Below are 19578 nucleotides of genomic sequence, written 5' to 3'. Positions count from 1 at the left end.
CATATTTGCTATTCGATTTCTTATTTGTTGTTCCATTTTTCTACCTGCCGTTTTATTTACTCGCATTTGTTATTTTGGTGTGAGAGACGATCTGTGGCTGTAGCGAGCCTCGGCATTTACTGCCTAGCTCCCAGACCCGTGGTCCATGCTCTAATTTCCTTTCCATCATTTTCCAAAGGGATGGGCTATTGCTATCGAACCCTTGACTGGTAAAGTTGCCTAGTTTTAGAGTGTGTGATTTATTCATTTGAAGTAACTTAGTTATAGACAAGCATCCGTTTACTCTTGTATTTTTGTTAAACGCTGTACTACTAGCATTACTCTGACAATTGATAGCCTCAGACTAAGTCACTCTTTGAAATAACAAAACGCTCCCGGATTGACATATTAATGTGAGATAATTAGAGGTGAAAGAGACCCTTTTTATAGCTCTACAACTGATACCATGGAGTATAGCATAGTGGAGGACATGAAGAAAACCAAAGCCAATATCTCTCTTCATGAGCTAATTAAGCTTAAACATCAACAAAAATTATCGCTGGAAGAATTGAATGCAGTTGATGCTTCTCCTCTTCCTACTGCTATGATATCCCAAGCTGCCAGAGGAATGGGTAAACCCCCTAATGATTCATCAAATAAGGTCGATCCTACTGATGTTATCTTAATTGGTGATAGATCCAATTCACATACTCCCCCTTTCCTCTTGACTTCTGAAATATTCAATAAAAATCTGTACAATTTCTTAATAGACTAAGGGGCCTGTTCAAACATTATGTTGAGAATAGTCTACACTAAATTAAACATTTCATCCCAAAAGTTTGTTGTTCATATTGTGCAACTTGATAGACAAAAGATGAGGTCTTAGGAGAAATGAATCTGGTCACTATTAGACTCTCTTCTAATCCGAAAGTTTGTCAAATAATTGATATATTAGTTGTTGATATTCTCGAGTTCTATGGTTTAATTCTTAGTAGAGACTAGTCTGAGAATCTCCATGACTGTTTTGCAACAGATTGGTTTACATGTGGCTCCCTTATGATGGAAAGCCAAACCAAATTAGAATTGACCAAGAAAAACATTTTCACACAGTGACTGATTTTGAAGGTGAGAATGAGCCAGTAGCTTTCAACAATAATATCATTGGAAATTACTCCATTGAGTCATTTTTAGGAAATTTCGATGCACATAAGTCTCCGTTTTTGGACAACTCTGTTACTTCCCAGATTGAGAACTTTTCTCAATCAAATTCTTCCAGATGTATAAATCTTGTAGATAAAACATTAGTTAAAACTTTATTTTGGACATTGTATTTTGATGGATCTAAATCTAATGATGGTGCGGGAGCTGATTGTATATTAATCAGTCCAGAAGGAGAAAAAACCATGCTAACATGTAGGTTATAATTTGAATGCACAAATAATACTACTAAATATGAGGAACTGATTCAAGGTTTGCATAAAGATATAGGCCTTGATATCAAATATCTTCAACTTACGGACATTCAGAAATTGTTATCAAGCAAGTAAGAAACACCATTCATTGTCTCTATGGACATTTAAAACATTACCAATCATTAGTCCAAGATCTTAATTCACATTTTTTAGCATTCAGCATCTCTCCTATACCTAGACGTCAAAATGTACATGCTCACCTCCTGGCTAACATGGCATCCAAGCTTATACCATCAGAGGATTACAGTCCGATAAGTTTTCCATAGAATTAATTTTTCGACCATCCATTCTCGATAATGTCACCAATTAGCGAGTTTTCAACAATGACGAGGATATCATAATCTTTTTGACATCTGAAGGGTCATATGATGATCAGATAATAGATGAGAGTGAGCATGATAATCAGTTAAAACAAAAGTCCAATGAGAATCCCATACCTAAATCTGTGGTAAAACTAGAGGATCTTTATGATCTTAAGGACAGATTTAAAAAGGTTACTAATTCTAAACTCCAAAGTTCAACCTTAAGGTTTGAACTAGTAAACCTTGGAACTGATATCAAACCTCAAAACATCAATCTAGGACTTGGTCTCTCTCCTGATGAGAGATCAACCTTTATTCATTTGTTAAAAAAGTATAAAGGTATCTTTGCTTGGAACTATGATGATCTTAAAACATATGATACCTCTATCATACAACACACCATTCCCATGATATCCAATGACAAACCTGTACAACAGAAATTAAGGAAAATTCACCCCAATTTAGAAAGTCAAATCAAATCTAAGTTGAATAAACTCCTTAAAGCCAAGATTATATTTCCTATTAGGCATTCAAAATGGTTTTCAAACTTAGTACCTGTTAGGAAGAAAAATGGTGACATTCACATCTATATAGACTTCAGAAATCTTAACAAATATTGTCAGAAGTACAATTTCCCATTACCGACCATGGAAAAAATACTGAAACCAGTAGCTGGTTCAGAACTAATGTCTTTTCTTGATGGGTTTTTAGGATATAACCAAATTCTGGTTCATCCAGATGACAGATTAAAGACTACATTCAAAACTAAATGTGGAGCCTATGCCTACAAAAAAATGCCTTTTGAACTAATTAACGCAGGAGCAACATTCCAAAGAGCTATGGATATAGCCTTCAAAGGTCTGATAAGCAAAACTGTTGCCATTTATTTGGATGATATAATTGTTTATTCCAAGAAGAGAAATAACCATTTACATGACTTAAAGCAGATCTTTGAACATTGCAAAAAGTATGGAATTTCATTAAATCCAAATAAGTCTTATTTTGCTCTAAGTGAAGGTAAGCTTCTAGGGTTTATTGTATCCAAAAAGGGAATTTGTATAGATCCATACATAATAAAAGAAATTGTTGAAATTTCTTTACCCCACAATAAAAAATCTATGCAGTCTTTTTTAGGTCAGATAATTTTTTTTAAAATATTTGTCCCTAACTTTTCCCAAATTGTTTTCCCATTACAAACCATGATTAAGAAAAATTAAATCTTTAAGTGGAACATAATGAAAGAGAAGTTTTTGATTTAATCAAACAAGCTATTATGAATGCTCTGTCTTTAACAAATCCAAAATTGTCTAATCATTTCATCTTGTATACATTCGCGTTTGAAACATCATATGTTGATGTTTTAACACAACTCAATGATCAAGAAATCGAAGCACCCATCTCTTTCTTTAGTTCAAATTTTCAAGGTGTTGAACTAAATTATTCAGAGGTGGAAAATCAAGCTTTTGTTGTTTTCAAATCTGTAAAGCACTTTAGGCCTTTTCTCCTCAAAACCCACACTAAAATAATAGTCTCATTCTCAACAGTGAGACAATTACTTATGGAAATGGAAGTAGGAGAAAAAGGGGCAAATTGGGTAACATCTCTGCAAGAATATGATATTGACACTAGACCAGCTAAAATTTTCAAAGGACCAGGTTTTTGCAGACTGCTTACAGGAGCTTCCAACCTACCAGCAGATGTAAGCCTAAACGATTTAGAGTCCCAATATGTTGATCTTATTTTCTATTTGAAAAATGGATATGCTCCTCCTAAACTCAATCATAAAAGGAAAAGGGCTTTAAGATTGAAAGAAAATCAATATGAAATCATTGATGATGTGTTATTCAGGAGAAATTACGATTCTATATTATTAAGATGCCTTGAAAAGTCTGAAGCACAGAAGGTTTTGCAGGAACTCCACGATGGACCAGCTGGTGGACATTTTGGAGGAGATACTACTACACATAAGATCTTGCATGTTGGGTACTATTGGCCAACCTTGTTCAAGGATACCCATGAATACGTGAGGAAATGCAAAATATGTCAAACTGCTGCTAGAAGACAATGAAAACCTGCCTTACCTCTACAACCAGTCAACATTGAACAACCTTTTGAACAATGGGGATTGGATATCATAGGTGAGATTGTTCCTCATTCCTCAAAGAAACATAAGTATATCCTTACAACTACAGACTATTTTACTAAGTGGGTGGAAGCAATTCCACTAAAGGTAGCCAATTCTGATGTTAGCATTGAATTCATTGATCAATTCATTATTACTAGATTTAGCTTACCAACTGCACTTATGTTTGATAATGCATCTTACTTTTTAGGAAATAATATGATTGAATTTGCTTTTAAGAGGGGTTTTAAACTTAAATACTCTGCTAACTACTACCCTCAAGGAAATGGTTTAGCAAAATCAACCAACAAGAACCTCATAAGGATTATTAAAAGAACTGTTGATCAAAGCCAAAAGAATTGGCATAAATCTTTGACATTTGCTCTATGGGCAGATCGAATAACCCAAAAGGCCTCAATAGGAACTTCTCCATTCAATCTAGTATATGGGAAAGAAGTTATCATCCCTTCAAATCTAGTTATTCCCTCATTAGCCCTAGTCCAATTTTTTGAAGAAACACCTTCTTCTTCTTTACAACTAAGACAGTCTCAAATTATTAAATTAGAAGAAGAAAGAGAGAAAGCCAAACTTTCACATACTCGCCATCAACAGGTAGTCAAATCTTCTTTTTGTGTAAGTTTTGTTTCTACAAAATCTTTTCAAATTGGAGATCTCATTTAAATGGGACAAGGCACATGAGGAAAATGAAAAGCATACTTAATTCCAAAAAATGTGGCTTGGACCATTTCAAATTATTGAACAAGTAGGCCCATCAACATTCATATTGCAAGATTTATCACGAAAGAGAGAGTCTCTTCCTCTCAATGGGCTTATTTTGAAAAAAAATCTTTTCTTAGAAGATTACATCTTCTATTGTACAATATTGCATTTACTTTGTGTTTTTTCTTTTCTTAGAAAAATAATGTTAAATAGCATAACATTTGGCTTTAAAATGTAATCTCTTGAAATATTTTGATCTTTCTCTTTGAAAGTAGAAATTCTTAAGGAAATGAGCACAACATTTGAAAATTAGCTAAGTATCATAAAACTCTGAAATTTTATTTTCCATTGAAGTTACAAATTCTTTGAAAAAATCAACTTTATAAAATCCTTTTATTCTGTTATCATTCAAGAAAGGTTATCTTTATCAAAGTAAAGACTAACTACAGCTAAAAATCTCTAACTCTAAAATTGTCATCCAAAACTCTTAAGGAGTTAATGATTCTCCCCATCCATTAACTTTACTATTTTTAGAAAGTAATTCAAAAATATATTAACCTTAAAAGATAAGGGGTCTCATCACAAGCCTGCTTACCATGTTCATAGGAAAATAATAGACTGACATTACCAACGATGAATACCAAACTAGGGTAATGGCTTATGATTATTTTAATATTAAGACAAGGGGTCTCATCACGAGCCAACTTGTTTAGTTCAATTACAACAAGTGAATGGAATTGCCACTTTCTCGTCACTAAACTAGGACAATGGTTTTTGGGTAATAAAAAGTTGTTAAAAGAAAAGTAAATAAATAAAATATATATATATACACTTTTGAAATTATCTATAAAGACTGCACTCTTATATGGATGGGATTCAGAACCATTGATGGTTAAAAGGTAACCCTGTCGAGGCTATGGACGCCTACTCGCAGCAGTGGGTTGAAAAATGGCAACAAGAAATGCTAAAAATAGAAGTTATATTTTTAGCAGTTCAGTGTGGATTCCTATTTTAGTCAGTCCCTGGACTAGAAATAGGAAGTAAAATTCGAATTTGATATTAACAGCAGTTTGTAAATTAATTAATTAATTCATCTTGAGTTAATTAGTTAAGGAATTATGAACTTGAAGTCTATGTGAGGACATGCAACAGTTTCTCCTTTGATTGAGGGATTTAACCATCAGTTAAAGGATGAGGATGAGTTGTAATTAGTTGGCTCAATTAACTGAGTCAAGTCCAGTTAGATTAATTTAACAAGTTGTTAAATTAATGAGATTCAGTTTGTTAATGCTTGCATGCATGTAACAACTGGTATTTTCAAATAACTGAAGATTCACTCATGGATAACTCATGCATGTTAGTTCAGACAGAGACCCAGTTTAGATCAGATGGAGGGACAGTGTACTATCAATTGTTAGGATATTCCTTGGTGAATATTCCTTGCATGTAGAAGGAATATTATTCCTTACGGATTGCGTAGTTGGACTTGAGGTTACAGCAGGTATGATATGGTCAATTCACACATGTTATGACATTGGACCCCAATCAAAACTGCGCAAGGAAATAGGAGCTTGGAGGACTTGTGCAGCCTATATATACAGGCCTAAGTAGTCCATGAGCTACATCATCAGAGTACAGAGAGAGCAAGATAGCTTTTGAGCTGATTCTTTTGTGTGTTATTGAGGATTTCCACTTGATTGATAATACAGAGATGGGGTTTTAGGCTGGTGCTTTCCTCAGGTTATATCTTCTGTGTTATGGTTGATTACTTCTCATTCTTAGTTATATCTGTTCATGCTTGATGTTGTTCATGTTCAATTAAGCTTCTGCAAAGTTTATGGTAGATGTAGATCTAGTATTATGCTTTAGTACATTGCATATATCAATTGGATCTGCAGGTGAAATTTCTACATGATATCAGTGAGCTAGCTGATTTGTAGAGAAAATTCTACATGGTATCGGAGCACAGGTGATCAAGGAAGAACAGTATACAAGAAGGGAGAAGTTGAAGTTTGTGGTTTCTGAATATTGAATTGAGTTCTTATCATATCTATTTCACCGATGGTGTTCTATGGTTTGAGACTTGAATATGCCCTTGATGGCAGTTCGAATTATATAGCCTGGAAGGATTGCATGGAGGCAGTATTAGAAGATAATGGTCTAAAGGAATTCATTGATCAGGAAGTCCAGAAGCCAACTGATGCTACTCAACTGGCGGAATGGAAGAAGTGTGTGGCTAGAGCTAGGAGAATCCTCTTGGAGGGAGTTCGAGATCACATTGTCTCGAGCCTCTATGGGAAGGAGACTCTGCTTTCGATGTGGAAAACATTGAAAGATATTTATCAGAGTAGTAGTGATTAGAGGAAGCTGACACTGAAGGACAAACTTCGAAAGATCAAGTGTGAAAGTGGGGACACAATCTCTATGTATCTGAACAAGCTCACCTCGTGTAGGGATGAGCTTGGAAGTGTACGGATCATGACCTCTGATGATGACATGGTGAGTCTTTCACTCCTCGGCCTTCCTAAGAGATGGAATAGCTACCAAGACTTGGTTAATGGAAGAGAGAAATTGTGAGATTGGGAAAGACTTTGGTTGAATTTGATGCAGGAGGAGATAAGAAGAAGCACTAGAGATGGTTCTTCATCCATGGACAATGAAGAAAATTATGCCTTAGTGAGTAAGGCGAAGAAGGGGAAGGAGAAGGTTTCTCTTTTCGAATCCAGTTCTTCCCATGGTGGGAAGAAGTTTGACAAATCGAAAGTGCGATGCTTTCGTTGTCATGAGGTGGGCCATTTTGTTACAAATTGTCCACTGAGGAAATCCAAGAAGGGATTTGGGGAAGGATCTGAAGGTGAGGCACTTGCTTCACAGTTCGAGTTGGATTTCACACTCTTCGCATGCATGGTTTCATCCATGGTGGGAAGTGGTTGGTTTCTTGACAGTGGAGCTTCTTTCCACATGACCGGCGACAAGAGTTTGTTCAGTACTTTGGAGGAGAAAGATCTCCAGATACTCATAGTGATGGGTAATGATGAAAAGTATAGTGTCTCAGGTGTAGGCATGGTTATTTTTCAGAGGGAGCATGGAGCTCGCCTTACCTTGACCGATGTCAAGTATGTACCAGGACTGAAGAGAAACTTGGTGTCGATCACGATGCTAGAAGACAAAGGCTATGATGTAGTCTTTAGTAAGGGAAAGGTTTTCCTTAGACACATCATCACTAGACAGGTGAAGTAGATTGGTTCACGGGTCAAGAACCTGTATGCTCTTGAGGTTCAAGATGCATGCAAATCCTTGAGCAGCAAGGTAACTGATGGATACTTGGTGGTTGAGAGGGAGAGTACATTACCTCTCAACATGCATACCCAAAAGAAGTCTCAAACAATTGTGGAGGAGCCACAATTGGAGATGCTGAGTGGAGATCGAGTAGAGACATCTACTCATGCAGAGATCTCTAGTAGGGGGAAACTTCGAGCCAGGTGGGCAAAGGGATCACATGCAGCCATACCTCCAGGTAGGAGTTGGGGCGATGTGGAGTGATCATCCCAAGGAGGAGGGGCAGGATCCTTGAGGTACCCAACCTCTTTGATTCGACTTTGCTATAGGAGCCCCGATGAGGAGTAGAAAAACTGACTGATTGGGTAGAGACAGATGCGGATGGAGCGGCAAAGAGAGCTACAGTGTAGGGAATCCCAGGACAACGCAGAGCTAGCAGGCTGCAGCAATGCAAGAGGCACAATTGTGTTGCACAGTGCAGGGTAGCACAGAGAGGTGTGCAACGGTGCTAGATGCATGGAGATGTTGCAATAGTACAGAGGTCAGAGAGGGAGCACTTGTCAACAACAGGTAGAGCTTCAACATCAGAGTATGTTTCTAGCCCAACAGAGAGGTCAATTGGGAGTTTTTCTTGTTCCAAGAGTTGTTAGAGCAACCACACTTGGTAGAAGTGTTGCATGCAGAACATTCCGAAGGTACATGATCAGGTTTGAGTTGAAGCCTTTCTTGTTGAGAGGAAGTGTTGAAAAATGGCAACAAGAAATGCTAAAAAGAGCAGTGCTAAAAATAGTAGTTTGGGCATCAGTGCTAGATTGGGAAACAGGGAATGAAAAATGGAAGTGCTACAAATAGAGGTTCTATTTTTAGCAATTCAGTGTGGATTCCTATTTTAGTCAGTCCCTGGACTAGAAATAGGAAGTAAAATTCGAATTTGATATTAACAACATTTTGTAAATTAATTAATTAATTCATCTTGAGTTAATTAGTTAAGGAAATATGAACTTGAAGTCTATGTGAGGACATGCAACAGTTTCTCCTTTGATTGAGGGATTTAACCATTAGTTAAAGGATGAGGATGAGTTGTAATTAGTTGGCTCAGTTAACTGAGTCAAGTCCAGTTAGATTAATTTATCAAGTTGTTAAATTAATGAGATTCAGTTTGTTAATGCTTGCATGCATGTAACAACTGGTATTTTCAGATAACTAAAGATTCACTCATGGATAACTCATGCATGTTAATTCAGACAGAGACCCAGTTGAGATCAGATGGAGGGACAGTGTACTATCAGTTGCTCGGATATTCCTTGGTGAATATTCCTTGCATGCAGAAGGAGTATGATTCCTTATGAATTGCGTAGTTGGACCTGAGGTTACAACAGCTATGATATGGTCAATTCACACATGTTAGGACATTGGACCCAAATCAAAACTGTGCAAGGAAATAGGAGCTTGGAGGACTTGTGCAGCCTATATATATAGGCCTAAGTAGTCCATGAGCTACATCATCAGAGTACAGAGAGAGCAGGATAGTTTTTTGAGCTGGTTCTTTTTGTATGTTGTTGAGGATTTCCACTTGATTGATAATATAGAGATGGTTTTTTAGGTTGGCACTTTCCCCAGGTTATATCTTCTATGTTATGGTTGATTACTTCTCATTATCAGTTATATTTATTCATGCTTGATGTTGCTCATGTTCAATTAAGCTTCTGCAAAGTTTATGGTAGATGTAGATCTAGTATTATGCTTTAGTACATTGCATATATCAGTTGGATCTGCGGGTGAAATTTCTACATGATATCAGTGAGCTAGTTGATTTGTAGAGAAAATTCTACAGGCTCTACCTATGACAAATGAGTAAAACAAAACGCTAAGTTGTAGAAAGCCCCCTACTTTATCTTTATAACTAATTAATGACTGATATATACAAAAGGGATTTTCATCTATAAAAGGATACAAAAAGAATTATAATTAAGTGAGTTTTTATGTTCAGAGTAATGTTACTTATCTAAATATTTCAAAAAAAAAATCTTTCGTGAATAATTTTTACTCAGAAAAGTTTTAGAAATTTCATTATTATCAGAGATAATTGGTTCTTCCAATGAATCGCCATTTTTTGTGTTGTGCGACAAACCCCCCATTTATTTTACATAAAAAAACTTATGTGTTTATTGTACAAATAAATAAGGACCCTTAAAAAATTAAAAAAACATAGGAATACAATTTAATTTAAAGATTTTTTTAAGAATAAATTTGATTTTCATTTTCTAATAAAACCTCATTAAAACTTGAATGACCAAACAAGGCCACTTTAAAGGAAAATCCGATAATATCGTGTATCACAAAGTCCCGAGAATATAATAGTTCACCTAATGAGTCTATACTTGTGATTGCGATAAAGGATAGACCACAGGGAACCCAAACATATTCATTCTTTATAAAAACTTAAAAGTATTAATGAGAATTCCTTACGGCGGAAGCTCCCCCCATCACAATCCCATGACAAACAGGCAATATATCCAAAAGGCCTCCCTCTTGCGAAACATGATAAGTCATCGAACCCGACGAAACAATAAAATATACCATTAGAAAATCACATCACACCAGGCTATATCGCAAGAATGCCAATAAGCTCCACTCGTATCATTCCAAATGGTTCTGATTTCAATAAAGATATTCATTAAAGAAAAGCGCCCAAGGAAATCATAAAACTCAAATAAAAGCTTCGCTTGAATATAAACCTATGGGCCCGCTACAAGCGCCACGTCACTTCTCGCAAATCGCAATCACTCAAAGCTTCGACGATATTGATTTTTTGTTTTGTCCTAAAATCACCGAATGCGATATTGTGATTATCGCAATCGCACATCTGCCATGATTAACACACCGATACGATGATATCACCATTGCATATCGGCGCGATACTTAAAGAATGAATTTTTGTTTACCATCTGAAGAAGTTTTGCGATGCGATATATTTATGAATAATAAATAAACCACGCGAAGCCATGATTTCAGTTAATTAATGGGTTCTAACGGTATTTATGGTTTCAAGGCCCAAGGAGATTTGGTGATCTGTTCAGATTGATTTGCATTAAAACTTCCCTTTCCGTCATTTCAAAAGCTTTATGTGTTTGCATGATTTTACATTTAACTCCTATTTGCTCTTCATTTGCTCTGTATTCTCTGTATTGTAGGATTTCTCCCGAGAGAGAATTGTGTAGCAAAATGACTAAGTCTAAGAAAGGAAAGAAGTCTGGTGAAGCCACACAATCTTCTACGTCTGATGTAACATAAATGCTTCCATTATTCTCAAATACAACATGCACTATTGACAACGGGACTTCCTCATGGGAAACTATGTACCATCTACTAGAAAGCGAGGGTCCAAGGGTAATTCAAAGCAAAGCAACAACAAATGCTACCACTTCTTCTCAAGCTTCCCACTTTGAGGCTACAAGCTTGTTCCTGCACAAAATCGTTGTTAGACTGAAGATTTTACCAGCCGATATGGTAAAATGGATAATAGACAATATTAACATTACCGACAGGGTATTCCAGACTTCAAGACAAACAGTGATTGGTTCCTTCACAGCAGAAGACCTCAAGAGAAACTACCAATACCAGACCCACATAAGGTATATGATAAAGCCTTCCTCGAGCATTTTGCAACATAAAATAAGGAACCATCATGCCCAATTAGGAAATGGATGGAAAATTCAAACAAGCACACACAAGAGAAATCGGGTATGTATGCTATAGCACCTCTCGCTACTCCCTACTCTTATATTGTTGCCATGATGTGTAGATTGTTTGGGTATGCCGACACTACCAAATTTTTTGTTGAATGGGTTCCCTTAATAGACGCAGTTGTGAATTCTTTTGTAATGGACTGGGGCACTATCTTGTTTAATAACCTCGCCTTACAAATCCGGGAATACAGACAAAATAGATATGTTACCACTAGAATAGTCCCACCATTTTTTATGAGTGCCTACATCATGGATGCAGTCTATTTCACCACTAGTTTCCCAACTATGGGGTGGAAATGGACCATTCAGGACCCTACCCCTATTCATATATATCACAACATCCTGTGGGAATCCAATTTCCACACTCATTTTTACAAAATTTGTCAAGGAGTCATGCTACCTATCTACCAAGCTATTTTCGACAAAAAGGCCCCAAGGTTATCTCATGAGGTGAAAATTGATATTTTACCAATAGGTAGGTGGTTCGGAGAATAATTGTTTACTTATGTCAGGGTCTTTGGAAGCATAGCACCCCCTCATGTCCTCCTTTGGTATATACCTAAGAAGCTTCTTGCGAGGGAGATTGCTTACCAGACTGTAGGGGATGGGATAACCAAAGCCCTAAAAGAATCCAAAAAATCCCTTTGGCCTTCTTTTCCCCTCCAAGGAAGTGTCTATGCATTGCATGATTTCAAGCATGATGCACTTGAAATCGATCACATTTTATGTTTAAAGCTCACCACTATTCCAAAAAGACAGTTCGACCCCAATAAAGTTGCTCAAAATTTCACTGCTTCAATGATAATAAGGCAATTCAGCCATGAAAAAATACATTTTTGATGATTTGTTTGAGTCAGCAAGGTAAAACATTTGGCTACTCTAAGGTTTGACCTGCAAAAGCTATCCCAATTCCACCAATACAGGAGGAAGAGGTTACATAAAGTCCATTTGGATCTGTTGGAGATCCCACAACCAAATGTTCAGGAAGAGCAGAGCTCAAGCCATGATTTAGAGAAAGGCTCAGAACACAGTTCCGAGCATAATTCATAAGAGAAATTAGAACAGGGTTTTGAACGAATTTCAGAGCAGAAATCAGCCCAAATCGCAGAGCACGACTCAGATAAAAGCCCAGAGAAGAGCCCAGAGAATAGCCCAAAGAAGACTCATGAGAAGGACACTCAAAAGGAATTTGAAAAGGCCTCGACAGAGAAAGAAGTGGAAGATGTTTCCACCAAATTGAATACAGATGAAACCCCCCTAAAAAATCAACTAGATGAGGCATGTTAGCAGTTTGATTGACAACTCAAAGGACAACAAGGGGAGAAAGGTGTTGAAATAGAAACAACACTCAACACACCCCAAAATATTGAACAAGCTCGCTCACTGACAGGGCTATTGACAAATTTGTTGCCACATAAGAGATTGAAATCATCCAGAGCTTCCCCTCAACAAAAATTGTTCTCAGAGTAGAGGAAATTCCTCCTCTTAATGTCTTTTATAGTCCAAACCATCGGGCTGTGGTAAAATGAGAGAGGAAGAAAAGGAAAATAGAACAGTCCTCAGCAATAATTCCTGACAATGAGCCAATGGATGTAGTTTGGAAGGATACCCCCATGGATCCTTCAGATAATTTGACCAAACTATCACAATTTGCATGTGCTTATGCATATTCCACTATCGATAAGGCTCTGGAAGTTAAACAACTAGTAAGGGAGAAAGATGAGAGGATATATCAATTAGAACAACAGTTGGCTGAAGAAAAGTAGAATGTAGACCATAAAATTAAAGCACATATGGCACAACTACAATGGAGCTTTGATCAGTTAAAGCTCTAGTATCAAGAAGACATAAGTGCTAAATATGCTCAAATACAACAGCTGCAATTTTATGTGGAACAACTAAAAGATAATCCTAAAATTGAGGATTTTATAAAAGAGGCACTAGAACTCAATTCCTTGTTGTCAATGCAATAGGAAACGTTTTGTTAGGGGGATATCGGCCATCAATCTGATGTGCAAGGAATGTGATTCACTGATGAATCAAGCATCCGATCTAACGATCAACTTCAACAAGATTGATGAGAAGATTTCAGGATATATTACATGGCAAGATACTCCAGAAGGAAGGGTTGCAGATCTCCCTAGGATAGAAGAATCTCACAAAGATATCCTCTTCACTGATTGGGATATTCAGCTAAAACAAGTAGAAAGGGCAGTCACAAGAGCAACTGATGTTGCAAACAATATCATTGAGACCATCAATGACAATTTACATAATGCCAATCTGATACAGGAATGCCCACCTAGGAGTCTCCCTAATATCAGAGCCCTAGAAGCAAAATGGCAAGAAACTTCCACAGAAAAAGAAGAAGTGATTAAACAGCTTACAAAACTACACTAGGAAGTGTATTGGAGATATCTGGTAAAGCCACACAGTCAGTGGCTAGTACTACGCTGCCTAGCTGACTCAGCCATGCATATGCTGCCTTCCTTTTCAAATGCAGTGTATACAGGCCAGATGCGCATGAGGACGAAACAGCCTCCTAAAGTCTAGTCGATGATAGATATGTACGAGCTCAGACAACAAATGAAAGAGTAGATACCATTACATGCTGGAGCTCATCATTTCAATAATTTTGTTTTATGTAACTATGTCACTTATTTTAAGGAGAGTTTTTAAAACCTCCTCAGAACTTCATGCAATGCCTATTTTTGTACTTTTATTTTATTATATAAACCATTTCATGTCTTTTAAGAAAGGGTCCTATATTTTATAAAGAAACACTTTACAAGCTTGCACTTTTGTACTTTAAAGTTTGTTTTGGTAGAATCATTAGACCATAATCCTGAGATTTTGTGAAAAAGGCTTACAGAAGCTTGCACTTTTGTACTTTTGCAAACCATCTTAATAAGAAAGACTAGATTGAAGCTACTTACTTTATGAGCAAACTGATATATATCGGGTATTTGTATCTTTGTGTATTTATGCGTTCATGAATTAACAACCATTTTTATTATATTGTTTATCATATGTATCTTTTTCATACAGTGTTGTATCCATTCACTTTTGAACATACTAGGACTGTTATTTTTAATACATTGATGAGCAATTGTTTAAACGATATTTGATGCGATATATGTTTATGAATTATTTTGATTAACTATTTAATCAAAATAATTATTTCAATGGATTTTCATTTCTGTTGGTATTTCACTAATATTCATTGTCATGTGCTAAAGGTAATCATTGTAGATTGCACAAGTATAAGTAAATTCTCGGGTAATATATATATATATATATGTGTGTGTGTGTGTGTGTGTGTGTGTGTATATATATATATATATATATATATATATATATATATATATACATATATATATATATACATATATACATATATACATATAGATATACATATAGATACATCTATATATATATATATATATATATGTATGTATGTATGTATGTATGTATGTATGTATGTATACATACATACATACATACATATATATATATGTGTGTGTGTGTGTGTGTGTGTGTGTGTGTTTTAGTTGAAAACAACCCCATCTATCACTTAGTTTTTGGTAATCAACCACCCTATCCATCCTATCACATTTTTATTGGGAAACTTATCCCGTTATATCTAGTCAGAGCCACTAATCCAAACAGAAAAGGGACAGTATTCAAGTCCTTGACCGGGTGGTTTTCCCCCATGTTGTTGTAGCAGTTTTTGAGGCTTCAACATCACCCCAATATTCTCAATGGGGCAACCCATCACAAGGGCGGAGGCCTCAAGTTAACCAAACTTCTTCTTTACTACCTCTGCCCGAACCTCAACCACAACCCACTCATCCTACTCCATCTAAGCAACCTCAAATTCCTGATCAACCAAATCCAAACTCGAACAAGAAGCAAGCACAACAGGTCTACAGTGGAGAGACATCCTATCCTGCTTATGTTGTGGAAATACAAGAGATCAACCTTCGGTCTTGGAAAGTGCTTCCAGATAACCACCCACCTTCTCCACCTGAAGAGCTGGAAGAAAAGAAGGAAGAGTGTGTTCCTCAAGTCAATCCACCTCCTTTTCCTGAGAGGTTGATCCACCCTAGTCCGCACACCCCAGAAGAGGTTGAATTTCTGGGAGAATAGAAGAATTTGTGTGTTGAGATACCCCTTCTCCATGGTCTTAAAGATGTTCCAATCTATAATAAGCTCATAAAGGAGAAATGTTTCAAAAATCTTGGGAGAAGAAAAAGAGACCCCCCCACCATAAATGTTGTTGGGCAATTATCTTATGTGATGCTTGGGAGGGTGATATTCCCAAAATATCTAGACCATGGAAGCCCAGTAGTAGATGTGCACATTGATAGCCTTATAGTCCTTAATACCCTTATTGATCTTGGGGTTGTATTCAATGTGATGACTAAGGAAACCATGCTAAAGCTAAATCTCCAAGGGGCTTTGAGAAAGACCACCACAGTGTTGCAACTTGCAGACAGATCCACAGTAGCTCCTGAGGGAGTTGTTGAAGATGTTATGGTCTCCATTAAATCTTGGGAGTATCCTACTGATTTCCTAGTTCTCCAACCCAAAACCAAGTTTAATGCCTATCCTCTCATCTTTTGAAGACCGTGGTTAGCCAATGATGATGCTCACATTAGTTGTAGGGTTGGGAACATGACCATTAAGAATGGACATTTGTCAAAATAGCTGGTATTGTATCCTCCTACTCAACCTTCTATTGAGCATGACTTACCCTTGTGGTTAGAAGAGGAGGAATAAGATGAATTGTATCACACCACCCCCTACCCAATTTGCACTCTAGATACTATTACAGGAGGGGGGCAACCTGATGAAGATGACCTCATTGACCATATCCTTCAAAATCAACCTCCCACTCCCATACTAATTGATGAGTTGATGAAATAATTTGGGAGTAGTCCTTGGACTAACTTATTCCCTATTGACTCAATTCCAGACCATGATAAGGTTGTAGAGTTTGGCCCATCCAGAACCTTAAAGATCAACCCTTCTCTCTCGGCCAAACAAGAAGAACAATTGTGTAAAGTGTTGAGGCAACACCTGGATTCTTTTGCTTGGGATTATAAGGAAATGAAAGGTGTGCATCCCTCAGTTTGTACTCACCATATTTACATCAAGGAGGGATGTAAGCCTGTGCGCCAACCCCGGAGAAGGATGAACCCAACTCTTAAGGATATTGTGAAAGAATAACTACAAAAACCACTGGATGCAATGTTCATATACACATCTCAGATAGTGAGTGGGTGTTACCTCTTGTTTTAGTTCCTAAGAAGAATGGGAAGTGGAGAATCTATGTTGATTACCTGGAACTTAACAAGGCCACAAAGAAGGACTATTTTCCTTTTCCCTTCATTAACCAAGTCCTAGATGGCCTTGCAAAGAAGAAATTCTTCTCCTTCCTAGATGGATTTAGTGGATATAGCCAAATCCAGATCAGCCCCGAAGACCAATATAAGACCACACTCACGTGTCCTTGGGGTACCATTGCTTATAGAGTTCTTCCATTTGATTTGTGAAATGCCCCTGCTACTTTCCACGGGACAATTTTGAGTATTTTTGTTGAATTGGTTTATGACTCTGTTGAAATATACATGGATGATTTCACTCCTTATGGATGTGACTTCCATGAATCTCTCTCCAATCTGTGCAAGGTATTGAAGAAATGCATTGAAATGAACCTCTCTCTAAGCCCTGATAAATGTGAGTTCTTGATGAATGAGGGGACTGTCCTCGGTCATTCCATATCCAACGAATGGATAAAGGTAGACCCAAACAAAAGTGCCATAATCAAAAGGGTCCCTACCCCTCAAAAGCAAAGAGATGTCAGGAGTTTCTTAGGACTAGCTAGGTATTATAGGAGATTCATCAAAGACTTTAGTAAAGTGGCTTCACCTTTGTTTGGTTTATTGGCCAAAGATTTAGATTTCTATTGGACCAACAATTGTTAAGAGGCCCTTGAAGTGTTGAAAGAAAAGTTGACCACTGCACCCATCCTAAGGGGTCCCAATTGGGCATTGCCTTTCCATATCCATACTGATGCGTTAGATAAAGTTGTAGGGGGAGCCTTGGGACAAGTAGAGGATAAGTTGCCTTATGTTATTTATTTCATTAGTAATAATTTGTCTAAAGTTGAGCTAAATTACACTTGCACTGAAAAAGAAGTCTTGGTTGTAGTACATTCTTTAAACAATTCATGCACTATATCACTTTGTACGAAACATTTTTCATAATGATAATGCAACCATTAAATATTTGAAGAACAAGCCTATGTTAATGCTAGGATAATTAGATTGTTGTTATTGTTATAAAAATTTGATTTGACTAGTATTGACAAACCAGGGAAAGAAAATGTGGTTGCAAATTTTTTGTCCAGGTTAACCTTGCCTGCAGGTAATGAAGAGATGGTGGATGATCAAATGCCAGATGAGCACCTCTTTTCCATCTCGGTGCTTTCTCCTTGGTTTTATGACATAGAAAACTACTTGGTTGCTGGGAGGTTCCCTCCTAATCTATCATCTAGGGAGAAAAGAAAGATTGTAAGGAAAATATCTCCTTTCACTTGGATTGGGGGCAATATTTTTAGATTGGGACAAGATCACTATCCGCCAACCCTTCACCTCTGTGATCAACGATCAGCTCTTGACCGTTGATATGCACTTGATCTAACGGTTGTCGCTTAGCCAATCAAATCAACTTGCACGATGATCCTCAACTATCGATCTTCCTCCATCATATCTGACAGTTCACAACGATTTCAGGTGAGAAACAAGCGAGAGGGATACCCACCTGATAAGGCAGTTTCCTCTCTCCTCCTCGCTGCTACATGTCACCTGATGAGTGGAATCGGGTGCCAATCCGAATTACCACTTACCTCTTATGATCTCGCCCTAAATACCACCTTTCGCTTTCAAATCCACCGATGCGATATCAATTCCTCTATCTTTGTGTTATGATCTTGTCCATTGATCATATCGATCCAATGGCCCTATATCCCACTTCCCACCAGTCACACAGGGAGGAAATTTGTTGGCTCTGTTAGTGTTTTTTGATAGTCAAACAGTTGAACTGGAATAACGGAATATATGGCCGAAAGGGGAAAAACAATAGCATGATGTAGCCGAACCAACAGAAATGGTCATGGAACGTCGTTGGCACGAGTGAGCCACCTGACAACGCGGAAAAATTACCAGAATTTGGTTACTGTGTTGTTAGAAAAAGAGACCTCTGAGCTCATGTTTGCCTATTTATGGCATCAAGTAGTTAAGAAGACAAAGGGGATAGATTAAGACATCTCGAGCCTCAAAGGGTTCGAGAGCATTGTAAAAAGCCTATAAATGGTTGAAAGTTCGAAGTATCAAAGGTTCAACTTTTGGAGACCGTGGATACTCTATTCCTCCTAGTGTCTCATCTTCATTCCAGTAATACAAGCTTCTTTTGCTATTACATGTTCAATCGCCATCTTCTCCTCTGTTCTAAGCTTGCACTTGAATAGGTTATTCATGTTTTCTTCTATATTGAATGCAAGATAATTGTCATCTTATCTCTGCGTTGATAAATTAGATTTGTAAGCTTCATTTACTTTCTGTAGCTATCCATTCATATGTGTTTATATATGTATCTGCAGGTACAGTCAGGATTCTCCATCTATTCATTGAATATATAAACTATTGAGCATTAGTGGTCGAAAGCCTTGTCAAGTTGAGGGTGTTCATTCATGTCTGGAGTGAAAACAAAGTTGAAACAGTCATCTAACTTGATCCAAACCCCAATCCATTCCAATAGTTCATAGAATGATATTGAAGATTTATATGTTTCTAAGCATCTCCGAGCTACAACCTAGGAAAGCTTCCTGGAGTGCCAACGTAATTGGCGTCGTTCCCGGGGAGAGGAGACTGAAGCTCAACTTCCTTGGG

This window comes from Pinus tabuliformis, chromosome 3_2, assembly GCF_031772625.1.
Source record: "Pinus tabuliformis cultivar Carrire ecotype Pingquan chromosome 3_2, CPIR1, whole genome shotgun sequence".
In the NCBI taxonomy this organism is placed as follows: domain Eukaryota; kingdom Viridiplantae; phylum Streptophyta; class Pinopsida; order Pinales; family Pinaceae; genus Pinus; species Pinus tabuliformis.
This window is presented reverse-complemented; position numbering follows the sequence as displayed.